Source organism: Eublepharis macularius, chromosome 3 (genome assembly GCF_028583425.1).
Source record: "Eublepharis macularius isolate TG4126 chromosome 3, MPM_Emac_v1.0, whole genome shotgun sequence".
NCBI classification, from domain to species: Eukaryota; Metazoa; Chordata; class Lepidosauria; order Squamata; family Eublepharidae; genus Eublepharis; species Eublepharis macularius.
In genome coordinates this window covers 69,465,458-69,487,230 of record NC_072792.1, presented here as the reverse complement: position 1 = coordinate 69,487,230, position 21,773 = coordinate 69,465,458, and the positions used below count along the sequence as shown (strand labels likewise).

At 42.3% G+C, this 21,773-nt stretch overlaps 1 protein-coding gene and 1 pseudogene across 1 annotated transcript in view; one reads left to right on the top strand and one right to left on the bottom strand.

Moving 5' to 3' along the window:
• NHS (NHS actin remodeling regulator) overlaps positions 1–21,773 on the bottom strand; it is a 320,070-nt gene that overhangs the window by 197,709 nt on the left and 100,588 nt on the right. The gene's annotated exons all lie outside the window — the stretch shown is intronic.
• Positions 5,227–21,773, top strand: part of LOC129325641 (persulfide dioxygenase ETHE1, mitochondrial-like) — a 104,223-nt pseudogene continuing 87,676 nt past the window's right edge.

Below are 21,773 nucleotides of genomic sequence, written 5' to 3'. Positions count from 1 at the left end.
ATGGACCACCATCATATTCAAATTCACCCTCTGCCCAATACAACACATTTAACACTGACAGATGCTTGCAGTGCAGATGCACTGACCGATTTTATACACAAAATGGAGGTTGTCAGAGATAGCAAAAGTATATGAGAGAAAGAGAGCGATCAGAAACACAATAAAATCCAACAGTGTCTAGGTAAAGGAGGGACTTGGTAGGGAGATGGACAGGGCTTTGAATTTCAAAACAGACAAGTCTGAAAGTTGTACCAATAAAACATTCAAACCATCAAGCTGGGTCTAAAATGACCTTGGCTTATAATTTGTAGTTTAGACACTCAGGCTCTGTGTAATGTTTGGTTTGTAAAAAGATACAAGATCATTCCTATTCATTGCCAACTAACACTCTCTAAATATTTTCCTAGCCCTTGTAATGCTTAAAAAAACACCACAGATCTCCTTGCCTTTTCCCCTCCCCCAAACTCTTAGTAGTAGCTTTCCTTCCCTTCAGTGACATTTGCAGTCTGGTAGTCCCCCAGGTTATGAAGGACTAGTCCTAAAAGTCCTGCCTGAAAGCCTTCTCAACAGAGACCTGTCAGGAAAGCAATGACCCAATAGGCCTTTTACTCATAACCTTATCCATCACTGGCATCCGTAACCAATGCAAGCCACATGCCAGATGGCAGGGTTTAATGGGACATCCATTTTGAAACCAGCTCAGTGGTTTGGGGTAGAAAGGAGGGAGAGGGAGGGGGGTTCAAAAGGTTATGCTAGAAGCAAACAAGCTTTATACTATCAGTTCTAGTTAAATAAAACAAACCTTAAAATAAGAATGAGACAGTATGTGTGGCCCTAGGATCACTCTCAAAATTAAAACTCCGGAGGTCATCATTAGACTTTGTGAACGAAACAAAAACCACCATTCTGCAAACTTCTTTTTAAAATCTTCCTCATCCTTCATATTTGCTGTCAAATAGACTTCTCAAAGAAATAGAACAGCACAGAAGATGTCATTATGTCTATTCTCAAGAGTACTGCCACTATTGCTCCTCAGACAACCCAACAAGTAGGAAATGTTTTTAGATAAAGGCAGATTTACCATCTTTCATACAGAAAAAATAGGCAAATAAACAGGTTGCTATAGTGCATATGCTAACTAAGGACTTATCCTCTCGGTTTGGCAAAGCAACTTTCTCCTGCCTACATCCCCCTCCTCAGGGCTTTTTTTCTTGGGAAAGAGGTGGTAGAACTCAGTGGTGGAACTCAGGACTGGGCAATGACGTCACTTTGGGTCAGCTGGAACAAGGGGGTAGTTTTTTAAAGTTTAAATCGCACTTGGCGAAAATGGTCACATGGCCAGTGCGTCCCCACCCCCTGATCTCCAGACAGAGGGGAGTTTAGATTGCCCTCCTCACCGCTTGGCAGTGCGGAGGGCAATCTAAACTCCCCTCTGTCTGGAGATCAGGGGGCGGGGCCACCAGCCATGTGACCATTTTTAAGAGGTGCTGGAACTCCATTCCACCGCATTCCCGCTGAAAAAAAGCCCTGCCCCTCCCCCTTCTGCCATCTTCTCACAAGTCTCATCGAGTGCTCCATCCATTCCTCATCAGAAGGCCTTCCAGCAAAGCTTTTTCAATTTACCACCCTAGTCTCAGAAGTAGGGAAATGAAATTGACATGGATCTGTTCTGATTTTCTTCTTTGTTTTTTAACATTCAGAAAGAACCTGCTCTTGAACACTGGGAAATGGGAACATGCAAACTTCAAACATCAAAGTCAAAAAAGATAGACGATTCATGAAATGGCTGTACAGTTGTAGAGGAGAAAATGTAGTTTTGCTTGTGTTTGCCTCATTGTTTCTTTATTTGAAAAATGGATGCATTTTCCAATACTTGAGTAATTCAGAAGAAGGAACATTCAGAATGCCAAATGAAACAAAGTTAATCCTTTCAATGTCCATTGGACTTGGAAGGATGTGGGATTGCATTGTAAGCCTTTAAGATTAAAGAATTAAGTTGTAAAAGCCCAACATTTAAATGATACGACAAACGGCACCGTCATGGTGGGTAATCGGGAAATGAGATTTTCCCTGGAAACTACATATAAATTCTGGGAAAATGCAATTTTGCAAACCTTTTGCAAACTGAATAAAAGCTGTGACCTTTTGAATGTACACAAGAGTCTGGAAAAGCCATTCACAGTACAATCCTGGGAGGGGGCCTGAAAGCACTCAAGGAGCTGACTAGGTGCTATAATGGCATATCCCTGAGATACTCCAGCACAAGCCAGAGTTGCACCAGCACAGCACCCTGGCACCACCACACTGGTTCTACCCACTGGCACAGCCCCGCCACAGCCATTTGCCAGCAGATCACCAATGTAAGTCCCTGGACCAGTGCGGACCTTCACATGAGCAGGAGGATAGGCTCTAACTCATGGGTAGTCATCACTGTTGTTGGTCTTTCTGGTGTCAATGGACTTCTGTTTTGTTCAGCTGCAACACATAGCAGAAGTCCAGTAGCACCTTGAAGGCTGAACCCCACACACACACTGGTTCCCATCCCATTCTGACACATACCCTATGATTGCTGTGTGCAGCTTTCTCAAGGAATGGCTTGGTGGGTGGTCCAGGCTGTGCACGAATGCTCTGGCATGAGGAAGGGGTCCACACTCTGGGTCCACACTCCACCACAGCACTGCTGGCATCTGGATAATCCAAGCAACTTGGTGGTGTAGGTGCAGGGAAGACAGGGTGCATGCAAGGTAGCTGCTGCCATGGGAGCAGCATACAGGGGTTGTGAAGTGGCATTCCTGACCAAATAATAAGTCTCCAGGGTGGCCCATCAGCTGAGTAGTCCTGTTCCCCCCCCTTTTTTGTAGATTGTAGGGGCAAACCATCAGCTTCAAGTCTTTTGCCTGCCTCTGGTCTCTCCCCATGAGGAGATCAAACAAGAGCCCAAGCCATGCTGTCCCAGTGCCTTTCCACTGAGCCATGCCTATCTGAGCAGTGGTCTCTGCCTGGCCCCCTATGGCTGGTGATGTTATCAGGGCTGCTGGGGAGTGCCTAATGCCAAACAACACGCCTCCTTTGAACGCCTCCTCCCCCCTGGACCAGTGGTTGGGACGCTAGTCCTGGGTGTGGGAGCTGTGGGTTTGGGCTTAGTTTTTCTTTCTTTCTTTCTTTCTTTCTTTCTTTCTTTCTTTCTTTCTTTCTTTCTTTCTTTCTTTCTTTCTTTCTTTCTTTCTTTCTTTCTTTCCTTCCTTCCTTCCTTCCTTCCCATGGGAAAGAAGTGTGTGACTGCATTGTTGCCAGTCAGGCACTTGCTGGGAAATGATGTATGTCTGGTCCACCACACAGGTGCCACAATTGTCTAATATACTTTAGGTGACTATCTGGATTAGGTAAAGTGCCATATGCTGTAAATCTTATTAAAAAGTGGAAAAATAACTTTTTTTATTTATGGCTTATAATACAAAAACAGTAACAGAGGCATTATTAGTATTAGTTATTTGTAGGGGGATTTATTAGCTTTCCAACAGTGCTTTAAAATTTTAAATTAGTCACTTGGTTATACCTCAAATTAGAAAAGCTGAAAAAAGGTGTTGATGTTCCATGTAATAGTTGTTAACATGGAATAAATTCCTCTTTTTCTTGCCAGACTGAAATACATTGGAGGGACTTTGCAATTTTGACCTTCTCACCTGTTCTCTGAGATCCACTCAGTAACCTAACTCTGAAGTAACTTACATTTAACATTGCAATGTAGTTAAATGATTTCCTACACATTCTTTGTTACACACACAGACACACACACTGCTGTTAACCCTTTCCCTCTCATTCAGGTCTCAGCTGTAAATAAAATCATCAGAATTTAAAACCAACAGGGCCTGTGCAACAGCTATATCTATGGTTTTTAGGTATTTATTGTCTCCTGTATTGTTCACAGCACCAGTTCTGTATTATATTTAGCTTTATAAACCCTCCTCTCCCCCATTCGTGGGGAGGGGAGGGTATGCATCTAATAAAAATAAAATAAAATACACACTATATTCCAGCTGAGTATAAAGTGATAAAACCTGGAGAAAGAAGAGAACAAAAACTGCCATTTTGATGAAAAAAGCAGAGAAACTCAAACTATCACCCAGCAGATCTGAGAAATACAAATTTAAATTCCATCTTTCATTAAAGAGAGAAATGTATTGAGTAAATGAAGTTACTGATATTAAAAGAATGCATCTTGGCTTGCCAAGAGACAAGCACAAAGCATTTGGAGGTGGCTCCACCCCATTTAATGCAGACTGACCCTCAGAAAAGGGAGTTCTGTGGCTCTGAGACTTCCCGATACATTTTAATCATAGGAGGTGATACATCAGCTTTTTAAAAAATAGACTGCTTGGGCTGGTCTGAAGACAATATGACATGCAAAGGTGACAATTAAACAGTCATGCCACACCCATAGTATATCTTGCTGGTCTAAGAAGAATCACTCTCTGCTTAGTGCTTACATTGCCCACGAACTGCCTCTCATAAGGAAACCACACTGTGTAATGTGAGAACAATACCAGAATTGTCTCTCAGGGTAAAGGCACATGGGACACTTTTACAGCACAGGAGCTGTGCTCTATTTTATTCTTGCTAGTGTATAATACCATTGAGATATATGAGCGAGCAAAGCCATTTCTTAAACATTAACTTCAAAATATACTCTGTTCTAGCAACCCCGGATTGCACCTTTCTAATATGCATGTGCTCTAGATCCCTTCCAGTCTGGCTTCCGCCCGGGACATGGAGTGGAGACATTGATGGTCGCCCTCACAGATGATCTTTGCAGACATCTGGATCGAGGTGGATCAGCATTGCTCATTTTATTAGATCTGTCAGCAGCATTCGATACAGTCGATTATGATCTTTTGACCCACCGCCTTGCCGATGTGGGGATTAAAGGGACAGCACTACAGTGGTTATCTCTTTTCTTGACGTTCGGGGACAGAGGATGGCGCTGGGGGAGAAGGTATCATCCCGCCGGCCACTAATATGTAGTGTGCCGCAGGGGGCGATACTCTCCCCATTATTGTTTAACATCTATATGCGCCCCCTCGCCCAGTTGGTGCGAAGTTTCAGGCTTGGGTGTCACCAATATGCAGATGACACCCAGCTATATTGGCCCCGGATGTCCTGGAGCGTGCTTTTGAAGCTGTAGCTGGATGGTTGAGGCAAAGTCAGCTGAAATTAAACCCTGCGAAGATGGAGATCCTGTACTTGAGTCACAGAAACGTGGATCTGGGACCCCGGCTCCCTGCACTCGATGGGGCGGTGCTCACACCGGCTCCGAGAGTTAAGAGTCTGGGCATGATCTTGGATTCCTCCTTGACAATGGAGGCTCAGATCTCTGCAGTTGCTAGGTCCTCTTTTTTCCACCTCCAACAGACCAAGCAACTCACCCCTTATCTTTCGTCCTGCGACTTGACTACAGTGGTCCAGGCAATGGTCACCTCTAGGTAAGACTACTGTAACGGACTCTATGCAGGGATTCCCGGAACCTGATCTGGCAGTTACAGCTGGTGCAGAATGCGGTGGCGCGGGTCATCACAGGATGCCGATGTGTGAGCATATACCACCAGTATTGCATCAGCTGCACTGGTTACCGGTGGAGTACCAAGTCAGGTTCAAGGTTTTGGTCTTAACTTATAAAGCCCTATGCGGACTGGGACTGGCGTATCTGAGGGACCACCTCTCCCTATATGAACCCTAGAGGACTCTCCATTCTAGTGATAAACATCTGCTAAGGGTCCCTGGCCCCAGGGAGGCCCGCCTGGCATCAACCAGGGCCAGGGCCTTTTCGGTCCTGGCCCCAGCCTGGTGGAACACTCTGTCTAATGAGACCAGGGCCCGGCAGGATTCGTTATTCTTCTGCCAGGCCTGCAAGACGGAGCTGGTCTGCCAGGTGTATGGGTAGTGCTAGGCAGAGCCCCCTGACTAGTAGATCACAGAATATGCCCTCCCTACTAGCAACTACCTCCATCGAGTACACAGTCCCCACTATGATGCTCTGGAGATGGGTGAAGGTCAGTCGGTTGGTTGGCTGCTGCTGTGTCGCTACAAATATGTATATATCTGTATTTTTAATTGTGTAATTTGTAATGTTTATGGTTTTAACTGGTATTAATTACTTAATGTGTTTTAATTGTACATGGTTGTAATCCACCCTGAGCTTGCTGGTGTGGGGAGGGCGGAATATAAATTGAATAATTAAATAAATAATAAAATAAATATATTGTCAATACATATGCCATCCTCAGAAATGCAAAAATTACTGCACATTCTCAAAGTTTGTTAAGTTCTCAAGGAAGATAATATTGATATACAATCCGTTAAAAAGAACACTGCGCTCATATTCAGGACAGATCACAGTTAAGCCATAGTGCCTGTTAAACAGGTACAGCTACAGGGTATATATAATTGCCATGTACAAATTGAACGAATGGAACGATGGGGAAGAAGGGAAGGAGGAAATGCTACTACTGCCCAGAGCTGTGACTAGGGTTGCCAGGTGTCCGGTCTTTAAATGTTCAGTATTTTTATGCATGGGGGAGGAGTGGCTGGCTGCCAGACTGCAGGAGCTGACAGCAGCACCAGAAGGCTTTCTTGCACCATCTCGGCTGCCCCTGTTCTTCTGGGACAGCGGCCAGTGGGCCTGCCCAGCCTCCTACACTGCAACTAAGGTGGAAATCCACAATATCGGGGAAGTCTCAAGATAAGACTATAAATCCTAGTAAAATTTCAATAAATATTTATAAATACTTAATAAGTGTAAAGTGACAAATGCTAATATACATTTAAATACAATCTTACAACAATATCCAAAAGTCTTATTCCACAATAAATTCCAGTAAATACTCTTATAAAAATACTTTTACAAAAATGAGAGGACAGCCAATATAGTTCATTCAGGATAGTGTAGTAAATATCAGTCTAATAGCATACCTGAGTATCTCTCCTTTAATTTTTCTCCCTCTTTTTCTCCTTACAGGTGCATTGAGTACAGGTGTTCCAAAAAGAGAATCTCCAATAGATGGGTAAGTAGCTGACAATAATGTAATAATGTATCTTTCTTTATTCCCTTGCAGGTGGAGGAAAAATCAATGGGGAAGACGTCCCCTCACAGACCCAACAAGGGACTGGCTATCGAACTTGTTTCATATTAAAAGACTTCATCAGGGTCCAATCCACCATGCAGCTACAAAAAGAACAACTCACAAACATACCTCTACTAGTTATAACAAGGACTCACATTTCATGCCTCCTACACTGCCTATGCTACCTCCCCCTGCTTCCAGCCTGCTTGCCTGCCAGAGCACTGGAGGAACAACCAGATCACCCAGCCTCCTCTTCCTGCACATCTGGGAAGCAGCAGGTCCGCTTGCTCCCCAGAGGACTGACCAGCCTTCCTGGCCTCCTCCTGCATGCTTGGGAATCAGCAGATCAGCTCACCTGCTTGAGCATTGGAGGAGTGACCAGTGATAATGTCACTCCGGAGTGACATCATTACTCTAGGTCTAGGATCATGCATGTGCAAACTTCACAGTCCGGTATATTTTTAATGCAATCTGGCAACCCTAGCTGTGACCTAGAACTAAAATACCATGGAATTTTTATTAAATGATCTTGGTTGAATAGTTCTGATGGAACTAATTTGACCTATCTTTAAACAGACATGTATATTGGCCAGGAACATTTTATATACATCTGACCAAAACCTCAGAAAGCAGAAGTATTAGCAGGGTTGGAGTACCCAGCCAGTGCACAGTAAAAAAAATTAAGATCCTACTCTTTATGGTGACCAGGGCCAATTCCAGACGACCTAACCTGAAGGCGCTGCATGCCGCCATGTTCCGGATCGCGACGGGGAAAACATGAAATATTGCGTTTTCTCGCGCGAGTTTGGCACGACATCGCGTTTTCCCCATCGCGATCCGGAACATGGTGGCATGCAGCACCTTCAGGTTAGTCGTCTGGAATCAGCCCAGGAATCCTGATCTTGGCCAAATTGGGTTCAGGTATAAGGAGAGAAGATGGGGAAGGCATCGGTGACCTTTCCAGATGCCTCAGTACAGTCTCACTCTATTTTTCTGCTGTGATGATACAGCTTTCTCTTTGCTTTGTTCAGATGATACTGGGCTGGCAGAAAGCAATTAGGTAGCAAGTGTGACATAGGCCAGACTGCAGGCAGGCAGCAAACAGCATCTGTCTGTGCTAAGCATGGATGCCTGCTATCAGGCAGAAAACTGGCATATTAATATTTTAAACCAAAAGCTGGAACAGGCACGGTCTTCAAACATTCTCCTCTCTTTTTATGGCCTCGTTTAAATGTGGTGCTGATGAGCAAAAGCTTGCCCTGAGTGGGATTGCCAGACCTGAGCTTGGCAATCGTGGGAACTTTGGGGGATGGGGCAGGGGGAGAGAGAGCAGCATGTGACGCTGCAGCATCAATGCCAGGCCAATGCCACCTCCAAGTGAGGTTACCAAATCCCATGATACCCCCTCCCCATTTTTCTCCCACTGCTCCATTGAGCAAGCATGGGGGGACAGAAGGTGGGGGTGAGAGTTTGCCCCCCCCCCCAGGTTTGGGCTAGATCAGAGCCAATGTCTCATTTAAACTATTCTGCTACCCTTGCAAAGCAGTGATGTCTACTCTGGAGCGTGGCATGCACAGCTGTTTTGCACAAGAAGCAGCCCACTTTGACAGGAGGTGGTGAGCTCATCTACACAGAAGTTCTTTCACTCTCAGATCAAGGGAGGATGCCTATGAGTGTGCTGTACCAGTTGCAGATGAGGAACTTGCAGGACTGATAGCGCATCCGAATGAATCACTGCACATAGAACAGTAGGTCTCAGGGAGAAAGTTAGGCTCCAGCCCCTCTCCCTGACATCTAATCTTCTAAAGGCAGTGGCTGTTTGTATGGAAGAAGGTTCAGTCATATGTGCCCTTGCTCTTTGCTTGAAGTGTACTGTCCAAATACAGGTTTACCAGCTCAGTGAAAAGAGACCAAAGCTTCACAAGAGCATGTGCTGTCCTGTCACCAGAGGCTGGCTCTAGGCTTGTTGAAATGTATGCAATTACTTGAGGAGAAAAGGATTCAGGAAGGAAGTAACTAGCAATCAGGGATTCTCATTAAAGGCTGAGTCAGCTTCCAGAACAATGAAAAGGCAGTTTTAGTTTATAGTACATTGAAAGAGGAGAGAGGTGTACAGTTAATTCAGCATGCCATCTGGTGCAACTCTGCATTTCAGACCAATACAGCTGTACCATTCTGTGTCCAAACAGACCAATCACAGCAGCAGAAGCTGATTCTTTCAACTGCAGACTCAGAACACCATCTGTCTCAAGTATCAAATCTTTATGATTTGTAACTTAAACTTTAAATGTGATGGAAAAGCACAGTTTGCTGCAAAATGAATAAAACCTAGGGATCCTTAGGCTTACGCATTTCCTCCTCCCCTTGTGTGCATACAAGATCTCATGAGTTGTCTAGATTTGTGACAAACCAATAGTTTAATGAATAGCAAATTGGCAGTTTGTGGTTGCTTTAAAATCCAAGGTTCCAAATTAGGAACCGATCACAAAACATTGTTTGGCTATAGAAGCAAAACAGGGGGTGGGTGGGAGATTACCCACTAGGGTTGCCAGCCCCTCTGGTGGGATACCCCCTGTTCCAGCTCCTGTTTCCCATTGCTGTTCCAAGTGGTAGTGGTAGAAAAATGGAAAAAAATGGCCAACAAGCCAACAATGTGATGTCATTTCCAGAGAAAACCTGTAAGTAATGATATGCCTCTTGAGGAATCAATGGAAACTCATAATTTTCCCACCGAGTTTCTGGTTAAATATCCTACAGAGATTTGACATCACTTCCAGGTTTTCCTCAGAAGAAACAATTTTTCTAACAGCAGCTTCCGGCCCTCTGCCCCCCCCAGCCATATCTTCCTCATCTCCTGCTAGTTGCCAGATCATGCCATACCTGGCAGCTTTATATGCTGTTATACTGTAATAAAAAACTCTAGAAAAGTGGTTGCAACGATTTCTTTCTAGTTTCTCATTTGCATAATAAAACAAGGATGTATGCCAATTTATGACATTTTTTCCCCCAAATTACTGGGCCCTTTTTAAGTGCTTAGCATAATGAAATGATAGAGACAAATAATAATGTTTGGCATTTATCAAATCCCTTTTCAGTCTTCATATACACTATTTAAGTTATCTTTACAACACCCTTATACAGTAGGCCAATATTATTTTTTCAATATTGTTGGTGAAGAGGAAGAACAGCACAGTTTGTCTAAAATCTGAGGCAGAGGTGAGACTTGATCAGGAAACTTTTCAGCTTAAAGGTTACACTCTTGGCTGCTGCCCAAAACCAGTTCTCAATGGCACACCAGAGAGTATCTGATTGGCCCACCACTATTTTAGTTTTAATCACAAAGTTGAAGATCTAACATTAGAAAATATAATTAAGTTGAAAGGTGCAAGAAAGCACAACACAAATTGCAGAGTATATGTTAACAACACACATGTTTTCAAATACTAGTCTCTAAAGTTTATAAAACTTCCTATTTTTAACATCTGAGTTTTGAAATAGCGAGGACAAGGATTATTGGAGGGAATATTCTGAAAGGTATGACTTAAACAGTCTGTTAGTCAGAAACATTCTTTCTCAAACAAGTTGCCAATGAAGAAGAGATTATGCTGCTCCCCTAACTGCTAAGAACAGGGTTTGGCTCCATTTCTATTTCTGTCCCTTTTGTTCACTAAAGGAAGAACATTAACTGGTCAAACTAGTTCTTAATTTTTTAAAAATCAAAAACTATAGACAATGGAAAAGACTGTATATTTTTGCTGGAAAAAGAAACAAGAAAAGACAGACTGACTGGCCAGAGCTGCTGGCCAAACCAATTATTTGTCTGTACCAGACATTTATCTTCACACTGATGTTCTGAATAAAACAAATGCCTTGCTGCCCTGGGAACCTAGCAAACAGGCTGAGCGGAAATCTGGGGTCATCATCCAAATTGGATTAGGGCCATACTCGACTGGATTGCAGCAAAAAGCAAACTCATCTCTTTACATGGAGGCCTACCACATTCTAGGGATGCCAGGTCCCCTTACCCTCCCAGCACTTACATCTATTTTCTCCTCACACGTGCACTCCCAGCGTGGCGTGATGACATCACTTCTGGGAGTGATGTCATCATGTAGGCCCTGGGAGTGCTCCTGGGCTTTGCGCTGGGCCAATTTGGGCCCCCAAACAGGCCAAATCAACCCAGCGCAAAGCCTGGGAGCACTCCCCAGGCCTTTGTGATGACATCACTCCTGGAGTGACGTTGTTGCACCATCCCGAGAACACGCCCTAGAAGGCCCATTCCCACACCTTTTCCCCCACTGGTCAGGTGAGTGGTGGTGGAAGGAGGAGGTTGGGAGTGGAGAATCCCCTGCCCCTACCATGGGAATGGTAACCCTACCACAATCACAACTCAAGTAGGGACTCATGGGGCCCAATTCTAAGGGCAAAAGAAGTGCATGGGTGGTGGTGGAGTCTTGCACCCTCCTTGTATTTTTTCTAGTAATCTTTGAAATTACATTAACTTAAATACAGATTTGCCTTCTATTAGTTTGTTATAAACTAGCAGTAAATTGATAAGTTACCAAGCAATAAATATGTGGAATAAGATACTGAGAAAAGCATTTGAAATACAAAGCATAAACTTATTAAACCATAGGGATTTATCTGAGGAGAAGGAAGAGATTTAGGGATGTTGTGAAAATTAGAAACTAAAACCAAAATTTTATATAAGGTAAACAGATAGCCTTTTTTAGCCTTAAAGCTAGCCGTCTTTTTTTTATGAATACCAATGATCTTCTTGATAAAGAAATACAATGAACGGGGGCCACAGTCACCACAGTCTACATTCACTACTGTACCTATGCTGTACTGGTTAGTATACAGGGTTGCCTGGAGTTCTTTCCAGATTGCAACTGATCACTAGACTACAAAGATCAGTTCCCCTGGAAAAAATAACAGCTTTGGAGGTCAGGTTTTATGGCACCACAAATTTCTTGCCCTCCCCATCTTCTGCTCTCCCCAGGTGCTGGTCCCCAAATCTCCAAGAATTTCCTAAGCCAGATCTGGCAACCCTAGAAAGCATATATCAGGGGTGGCCAAATGGCGGCTCGCGAGCCGCATGCGGCTCTTCAAGTCTTATTTGGCAGCTCCCGGAGGCTTGCAAGTTCACTCCTCCCCCAGGCTCCTTTAAGGGGCAGAGCCGACCAGCTGCTCACCCGATCTATGCACCCAGCGTGCTTCCCCTTTCCCAACCCTGGAGCAACGAAGGGGCGTGCCAGGGCTGAGGACAGCCCACCCGTCCTCGCTTTGCTGGGCACTCCTCTGCAAGCACTGAGTTTTGCCGGCCCCGCGCTCTCAGCGAGCGCCCGGGACGGGCAGTTGGGGGGAAGGGGAAAGAGAGGAGTGAAGACGCTACGAGGAAGCGCCAAGGCAGAGGTGGCCCAGGACTTCCTGCTTTCCAGCTTACTCCCGAGAAAACAAGTGCGCAGCTGCCGAGAGCCGCTCATGGCATGAAGCACAGCCTGCGCCGGGGGGCTTTTGCATGGGTGGAAGCCTCGTTAGTTGCACGGAGGACTGGCGCACCCATAAGTGTGTGCAGGACAGCTGAGATGGAGAAGCAGGGAATGTGTTTGCTTCAGAGGACATGTGCTTGCTTTAAGATTGTGTGGCTCTGCTTTTGTGATCCTTCCTTCCTTGATTTTTCTTTCTTCCCTCCTTCCTTCCTTTCTCTTTCCTTCTTTCCATTTCTTTCTTCTTTCCATCTTTCTTTTTCTTTCTTTCCTTCCTCTTTCTTCCTTTCTCTTCTTTCCTTCTTTCCTTCCTTCCTTCCATATATTTCCATACCTTTCCATATCTTCCTTCCTTCCTTCCCTTTCCATATCTTCCTTCCTTCCCTTCCTTTCTTTCCTTCCTTCCTTCCTCTTCTTTCCATATCTTTTCATACCTTTCAAAATCTTTCCCTTCCTTTCTCTTTACTTCTTTTAATATCTTTCCATATCTTTCCATGTCTTCCTTCCTTCCTTTCGTGTATTTCTTTCCTTCTTTCCCTTCCCTTCTTCCTTCCTCTTTACTTCTTTCCATATCTTTCTATGCCTTCCTTTCCTTCCTTCTTTCCATGCCTTCTTTCCTTATCTTTCTTTCTTTCCTTTTTTATCCTTCCTTCTTTCCATATCTTCTTTTTTTTGTCTTTTCCTTCCTTCTTTCCATGTCTGTCTTTTTCTTCCTTTCCATCTTTCCATGTCTTTCCCTCCCTCCCTTTCCTTTTTTCCTTCCTTCTTTCTTTCAATGTATTTCCTATTTTCAATAAAACATTAGGGTTGACAATTCCAACTAAAAAAAAACCTGGAGTCTTTAGCCAGAATACTCTAGAGGTGGTGCCTTGCAAGGATGACATCACTTTTTGTGATGTCACTTCCAGGTCAAAGGTTAGGTGGTAGTCCTTCCCAAGCTCCACCCCTTCTGATGATGTCACTCCCAGCATACTGTGCCAAAACCCCACCCCTTCCTGTGATGTCATTTCACGGCACTCCCCCAAACCCGCCTCTTCCTCTGAAGTCACTTCAATGCATCATGTCTTGTGGCTCTCAAACATCTCAGGTTTATTCTGTGTGGCTCTTGCATTAAGCAAGTGTGGCCACCCCTGGCATATATGTCAAGAAACTATTAGATCATTGATGAATAGTGTATTTGCATTTTAACACTCATTATAATCAACTCAATTTCCAGGCTCCTTTCCTGCTTGAAGTGAAGCAGAAAATAGTTCCATCTTCTGTGCTAGGCCTGTAAGAGATGCAAGTGCAGCATCCTGCACCATATCTGGTCCACCGACGCATTCCTACGTACAAATATGTAACATAGCCATTGAAATGACTAATGATGGCTATGCCAAATGTTCACAGTATGCTGCTTTTGGTACAAAAGATTATCTTTCAGAGAGCCAAACTTTTTTGGCTGGAATCCAGACTTCTCTTTAGAATCATTTTGAAATTGGCTGCTCTTGGTCAGTGGGTGGTACTGGTACACTGTACTTATACTACATTTCCCAGTGCTCCAGGTACAGCCCCATTGTATCCTTGCCACCTAATCACTGTCCAGGATGTTCCACATTACTATGGGACACCAGTGTCTGCTCTACTGAAGATCTTCTTGCATATGGAGAAGGAAGGAATGGCGCTGCCGAGGCCACCCCTGCAGATGCTTCTCAGCACCTGCTATTGAAATCACTGTCACTTCTAAGATGTTCATGGCTAGTAGGTACTTCTGTAAATAACGTCATCATGACATTATGCAGCCAATAAGGCTACAGATTAGAAAATCGATTTCATTGCTGTGTAGACACAATATGGGCAATCTGATTTTTACCACCAAGCCGGCCAGGCAATTTTTCAAAGAAACATTTATTAATTTAGGATATTTTATGCTGCCTTTTCAGACTCCCGCTTGAGGTGGCTTACGTGAAAACGATGTAACAATAACAAGCCATTAAAAATAAGCCACTGGACATTAACAGTGAAAAGCTATTCATAAAACAGCTGCGGATTGTTTAAAAACCTGGTAAGAAAAAAGCTCTAATGAAAAGCTTGAGTAAAAAGATGTGTTTTGTCTGGCACCAAGAAGAAAATAAAACTGGTGACAGGTGAGCGGTGAGCCTCAAAGGGGAACACATTTCAAAGGTGAGGTGCCACTACAGATAAAGCACAGTGTCTAGTTGCCACCTGCCTCACCTCTGAAGGTGAGGTCAGAGAAAGCCAGACTCGAAAGGTAGATCTTAACTGGTGAACTGGACAGTAGAAGAGGAAATGGTCCTTTAGGTACCCTGGCCCCAAGCTATTTAGGGCCTTAAAGGTAAGATCAGCACTTTGAATTGTGAACAGAAACAGATGGGTAATCAGGGGCGATACACGGGTGATACAATCCCTGTAACCAACTCCTGATGACAGCTTGGCTGATGCATTTTGGACCAGCCAAAACATAGCCAAAAATCTTCTGAGACAGATACAAGAAGCTCAATGTTTGCACTTGGCAAAAGCAACTTTAAAAAACAGGCGAGTTATTTTGATTCAGCCCAGCTAAACACAAATAACAGCTATTTCTGCCATGGGATATATTCTCAGGTGAACTAGCACCATCAGAAACAAAAACTGGGAGGAAAAAAAGAAACACATGAAAGCATTAACCTCTATTTAAAATCAAGTTACACAACAAAGAGAGGTGCTTTGTACACTGTGATTTTAATAGGTACACACTGGCAGCCTGTGTTGCCAATCCACTTAAACTGAAACATCTGAAGCATACACACACACATGCATGCATGCACACACACACAAACACTAATACATCTCTTTAACAAACTCACACACCTCTGCATGGAGCTTCAGCTGGCCCTTTCTCCCTGGTACAAGTTTTCACACTGTGTATGAGGTTTAAAAATGCACATGCACTTCAAACACTTCTGTGTAATAACAGTGGGCTTTTGAAGCACTTTTCATAAGTATAACCTATTACCTTGCATATTTGAAATGTAGAACAGTGATTTCCAGATCCCTGAGAAACCAATTAATTCTGGTTATTGGAGATGTTTTTTGTGACAAGACTAATTGTATGAATATTACCAAATCAGATTAGGAAGTGTGTGTGCATGTGTGTGTGTGTGTAACTAGTTTAATATTTCTTGTACTGTTTCTTCTCTTTGCATGTTTGTCTTCTTTTACTTTACTTCCTGGCTAGACAACAGGCTTTGTTAATGTAATTAAGAGTGCAAACAAGTGGACTGTCCAATGAACAAATTGATGGATTTGCTACCCAGTGACCTTGAGCAAGTCACTCTATCACAGTTTCTATTGCCTACAAATGATGACATAAGGGTTGTGAAGACGGTACTAATTCATTCAGGTCTACATAAATTCCGTATCAACACTGATACTGGAGCTGATTTTAAAGAACCAAAGAGATACCTCTCCCTCCAAAGCCCCACCTTTATCAGGCTTTAGGTGGCAGTCCAGAGCTCACTACAGAGAATGCGAGGAAATGAAAACAGAAAGCACCACGAAGAAAGGATTTCTGTAGAAATGTTCTGATCAGTTTTAGTAACAGCTACCAGTGTGTCAATGCTGAGTAACTGAGTACTTTTTCACATAAAAAGACAGTGCTTTCACACCTTTTTTTCTTTCTACTGCTTTCATGTCTATTTATTGCCATTAGTATTTCTCCCCCACCCCACATTCCTATAAATAGAGAGTAGAGATAACTGGTGCTGATTCAAAAATATTTTAGAGACCCACTCATCCACTTTTCTGACTACACAGACACAAAGACTCCTGGGAACATAAAACAGATTTACTGAGACATCAAGTTACCACTATAATCTCATGCAGAAAGAAAGTAAGCCATAGTGACAGACTTTTAAGGGTGCCAGTGACAGAATTTGGTTGCAATTCTACACACATTTGCTTGGAAAATAATATGTCATGTGATATGTGTCATTTGGTTGGTCCAAATGAAAGTTTGTGTTCTTTTTGTTGGACTTTACTTTGGGTCCCACATGGTTGCCGATGACTTCTTTAAACAGAATGGTGTCATTCAAAGTCTGTAAGATTTTGTTAAAGAAAGTAAGATTTTGTTAAACAGAATGGTGTCATTCAAAGTCAGTAAGATTTTGTTAAAGAAACAGGTTTTTGTTTAAGACATTTTTTAAAAAAACGTACCTTTTGCCTGCTTATTGTTCTCTTCTACAATGTACATAAATATTATAGAAGATTTGTATTTTGAACTGTTTATAAATATATTTGAACAGCAGCAAAGGTATCTATTGCATATTATAGGAAAAGGGAAATTCCCCACCCTTCCCCATAGCCACTATGATTCCATTAGATTTGGGATATAGCTACAATGAGTAAACCTATTATATATGTGCTTGCATGAAAGTAAGGAGATTAAGTACTGATTTTACAAAAAGATTATTCCATTTGCAATGTTTCAGAACAAAGACTTTCAAGACTGGTCACATGCTTTGTTAACATATTGTATCTTTTTGTAATGGTTTGTAAAATTCATATACAGATGAACACATTTTGTTCAAGTTGGTCATTGCATTGAAACAAAAGATGCACTTTTAATGGTGGGGTTAAGAATAAAACTTAAGAATAATATTCAAAGAGGGTTGATTTTAAGCCTAGAAAGTGTATAACTAAAAATATAGATACTACTACTACTACCACCACTACAACTACAAAGAATGATAAGTAGAAGAAGATAGAAACAATTTAGTGTGGTTTGACTTGAGACCTTTGGTCAAATACGCCTACTATTAAAGGAAGGAAGGATCTTGTTCAAGTAAAAATGTTTGCTAAATCATAAATGCCTTGGAAACTCTAGTTATAAACTGGGACTATGACTGCATTCAGCAAGCTCCACTAGAGGGCTTAAAACTTTCTTAGTGGGGCTGCCCGTTGTCACCGATACTTTTTATGATTGCAATGGAACCCTTAGCAGAAGCAATTCGGAGGAACAATTGTATTAAAGGGATTCAAATCAACCAAGAGACACATAAGATTAGTTTATTTGCAGATGACATAATATTATATATTGCCAATCCCTTTATTTCGTTAAAATATTTAGAAGATGAATTGTTCAATTTCAAGCAAATATCAGGATTAGTGGTAAATCAAACAAAATCCAATATGCTATCAGTTAATTTGACAGAAGAACAAAAAAGTTTAATTAAAAAACAATATAAATATCAATGGGCCCACCCCCATTTGATGTATCTAGGTGTAAAAATCCCATCAGATTTAAAACTTCTAATACAATATAATCACATAAGCAAAATAAAAGAAATCAAAATAGAAATTTCCAAATGGGAAAAACAAAATCTTAACTGGTTTGAAAGATATAACTTGATTAAAGCATTTATATTGCCTAAGCTTTTATTTTTATTTAGATCACTCCCTATACAAATTCCAACCAAATTGTTAAAATGATGGCAAACAATGCTTAACCAATTTCTATGGCAACGAAAGCACCCAAGAATAGCCTTTAAAACATTAAGAAAGAAAAAAATACAAGGAGGATTTAATTACCCAGACTTGGAATTGTATTATGCTGCAACTCGTTTAATTAATTTAATGCAAATAATTCAAGATAAAGGTCAAGCTGATTGGATAAAAACAATAAGTATCCCACAACTCAATATTACGTTACAAGATATAATTTGGAAAAAATCTAATCATAGACCCAAAGAAATTAATCATAATCCATTTTAAAAGCTATTTTAAAAATATGGGATAGATATAAAACCAAATTAATCCCCAAGGTATCTCGCTTTGCTACCATTGCTTCGCAAGAAGATCCAAAATATAATGATAAGATAATCAATTTTAAAACCAAAGATCAATACAGTAACCCTCGTTTAATTGATATTGCTACGAAAACTGGCTTGTTAGAAAAGCATAAATTAGAAGAAAAAATGGGACAGAAAATTCCTTGGTTCTCCTACTTCCAATTAGTCTATTTTTCAAAAGATATCAAGCTGAAAGAAATAATGAATAAACCAAAAACTGAGTTTGAACATTTTATTGCCACTCAAGAATTCATAAGAAAAGGTTTAACTTCCAAAATTTACAATTTACTAATACACTTATCAAGCACACCCAATACTAATCTATATTCCAGATGGCAAAAAGATTGGGAAATCACTATTTCAAATACTGATTGGGAACGAATTTGGGTCTCTAATTCATTTAATACACATGTGGTCAATCTTTATTTACAATCATACAAAATTATTAATTACTGGTACCTCACACCCTATAAGTTGTCAAAAACCTATTCAAAAAGTTCCCCCCTATGTTGGAAACAATGTGGGGAACTAGGTAATTATGTACATTGTTGGTGGAACTGCAAGTATGTAAAAGAATTTTGGAAAAAGATTTTATATCAAGTAGAACTTATAACTTCATATAAGATTCCTCTAAAACCAGAAATTCTTTTTTTGGATAACTGGGACGATCTAAATATCCCTTCAGTTAGAAGGGATTTAATAACTATACTATTTCATGCAGCTAAATCCTCACTTGCTTCATTTTGGAAGTCACAATCAGTTCCTACAATTAACACCTAGTTCAACAAGATATGGGATTTTCTAATAATGGAAAAAATAACAGAAAAGCTATACCTACAGAAAAACCCCACTGGTACTTCGAATTTTTATGTTAAGTGGGAGCCTTTCCTCGAATTTCTTTCTAAAAATGATCTACTTTTGACAAAGCTACCTTACCAAGAAGTTATTGATATGGAAATGTGGGGTTTGTGGTGACCTTTTGTGCAGATTGTTACATTACTATTAATATCTCTGCTGTTAAGATTGTTCTGTTTGTTACATATTTAAAATAAGCATTAATGGTTTCTTGTATTGATACTGACAAACTTGTATCCATCTTTGGTTTTAATTTGAGTATATTGTTGTTTAGTTTGATGATAGCTGTTAATGTTATTAAAATTATTAAAATTAAAAAAAAACTTTCTTAGTGGAGCTCCAGCCAACTATGTTGCTATGGCTTTCTCCCAACGCCTTCTTGCAGACACAACCACTGCTACTGGGGGTGCCAATTAGCCAGTACTTTAGTGACCCTCCCAATAAACCGCATTCTGTCAGGTCATCATTCTTGGACCATGAACTGCCAGTGACCTCCAGGTTCTGTTCCAGCTTCACAACTCAGCAGATCCTTTGCAGGTTCTTCTTGGGTTCTGCCTGTGCTGGTTCCCCCAGGTGGAAGAAATATAACTCAGAAGATGGCTATTGCACCTGTTACCTTTTCATGACTTCACATACACATCAAAGGGACATAAAAATGCATCATAAGTTGTGAACAGTACAGATCTCCTATCTTCACTGCACACTCTGGCAACCACTGACCCTTTCTGGATGCAAAAGATTCCACAAAGGAAGAGAGGCTGCGCTCCCCATTACAAGAATGAACCTATGAATGTGTTGTGGGAACACACTTCAACTGCCTCTGAGGAAACAAAGCTTTTGTCAGTGATTTTCATTGGGTACAGATGTTTAGAGGATCACAGCCTACAAGATATGCACAGTGGCAAGGTCCAGGATGTGTAGGAAGACACTGTGGTATAGTGCTTAGAGTGTCAGACCAGCATCTAGAATCCCCTGCTCTGCCAGGGAAGCTTGCTGGGTGAACTGGACCAGTCACTCTGGCTCTCTGCTCTACCTGCCTCACAGGGATGTTGCTGTCAGCACAAAACGGGAGAGGACAGACCACAGCTCTATGTTTCTTTGGGTCTGTATTGGGGAGAAAAGAAGTATATAAATGTGTAAATAAATAATAAAAGGCTCATATAATTTACTGACCTAAGCAAGGATGTGTAATGAAGAGCAATTCTTCTTCTAAGTATAAAATCCAACAAAATAGTTTGTGTAAATGTAGAAATGGTTTCTACAGAGATAGTTTTTCTATCAGAAGTCAGCACATAATAAGAATCCAAAGATTATTGCACAACTAATATAAATTTGCCTTTGCTTGAAATAAGGCAGCCTCTGATTGTCCTAGGCTAGGTGCTACGGCTCATCACTAGGCTTCCCTTGCTGGTAGCTCTTTTTCTGGGACAGCCCCACGCCAGACAGGTGGATGGCCTAGCCCCAGGGCCGGCACGCCCATTGAGGCCAGGTAGGCGGTGGACTCAGGTGCGGGGTGCCAGAGGGAGCACCGGAGGAGGCGCAGGGGGTGGCAGTGCATGCCACAAAGCAGCAGCCACCTATCCCTCCCGCCCCGCGCCACCGCCAGCACAAGCCCCCAGCCGGGCGCAGCCGCCACGGGCAGGCATCTGCAGCAGCGCAGGCAACCGAGCAGGAGAGCTCGAAGGCTGCCCGCCGCAGCGATTGGGCCGGCAGCAGCGCGCTCCCGTGATGACGTCACGCGCAGGTTGGTGCATGTGCGTGTGCAGGGGGTGCCCAGCCGGCTGGCTGCGAGCGCCGCAAACCCTTGCACCGCCCCTGCCTAGCCCACACACTTTGCCATCCCCGGAATGGTAGATGACCAATATAAACAGAAGCAACCCACACATCTGGACAGCATGCAAAAGTGTGGACACAGCACAGCCTATTCTGCAAGTACAGCTTTCCAGATATGCCCTTTGTTTCAGGGCACATATTTTTTTCTGCTCCCCCCCAACCATTGCTTGGGAATGGTAGTTCTGCAAATAATATATAACCTGATTTACAGTGCTGAGGTAAAAATACTGTTTAAATCATTTCTTTTTAAAAAGCTAGTATGGACATAATATAGGGAAAGGAATTGAAACCAAGAGAGAAGGGAAACAATGGTTTTATTTGAAACTAACAGCTTAATGTGTGATGCCAGAGAACTGAAGCGTCAGTATCCAGGAGTTAATTCCTTTTCACTGCATCCTGAAAAGCCAGTGGCATCTCAGTAGATCCACTTTTTTTCTATGGTTGCAATGTCCAATGGAGCAGCTGCACTCCAGAGAGCTTCTCGCCTGCATGTTCCCAAGCTGTCAGTTTGCAGCACATCACCCCAACCATCCAAAAAGAAGGCCAGCAAAACAGCCAAGACTCACTATACCCTGCCCAAGAATACACCCTGCTCACTGGAAATCCCAGTAAAACATAATTCAGTCCCCCCCTCCAACTTCTTGCAACAA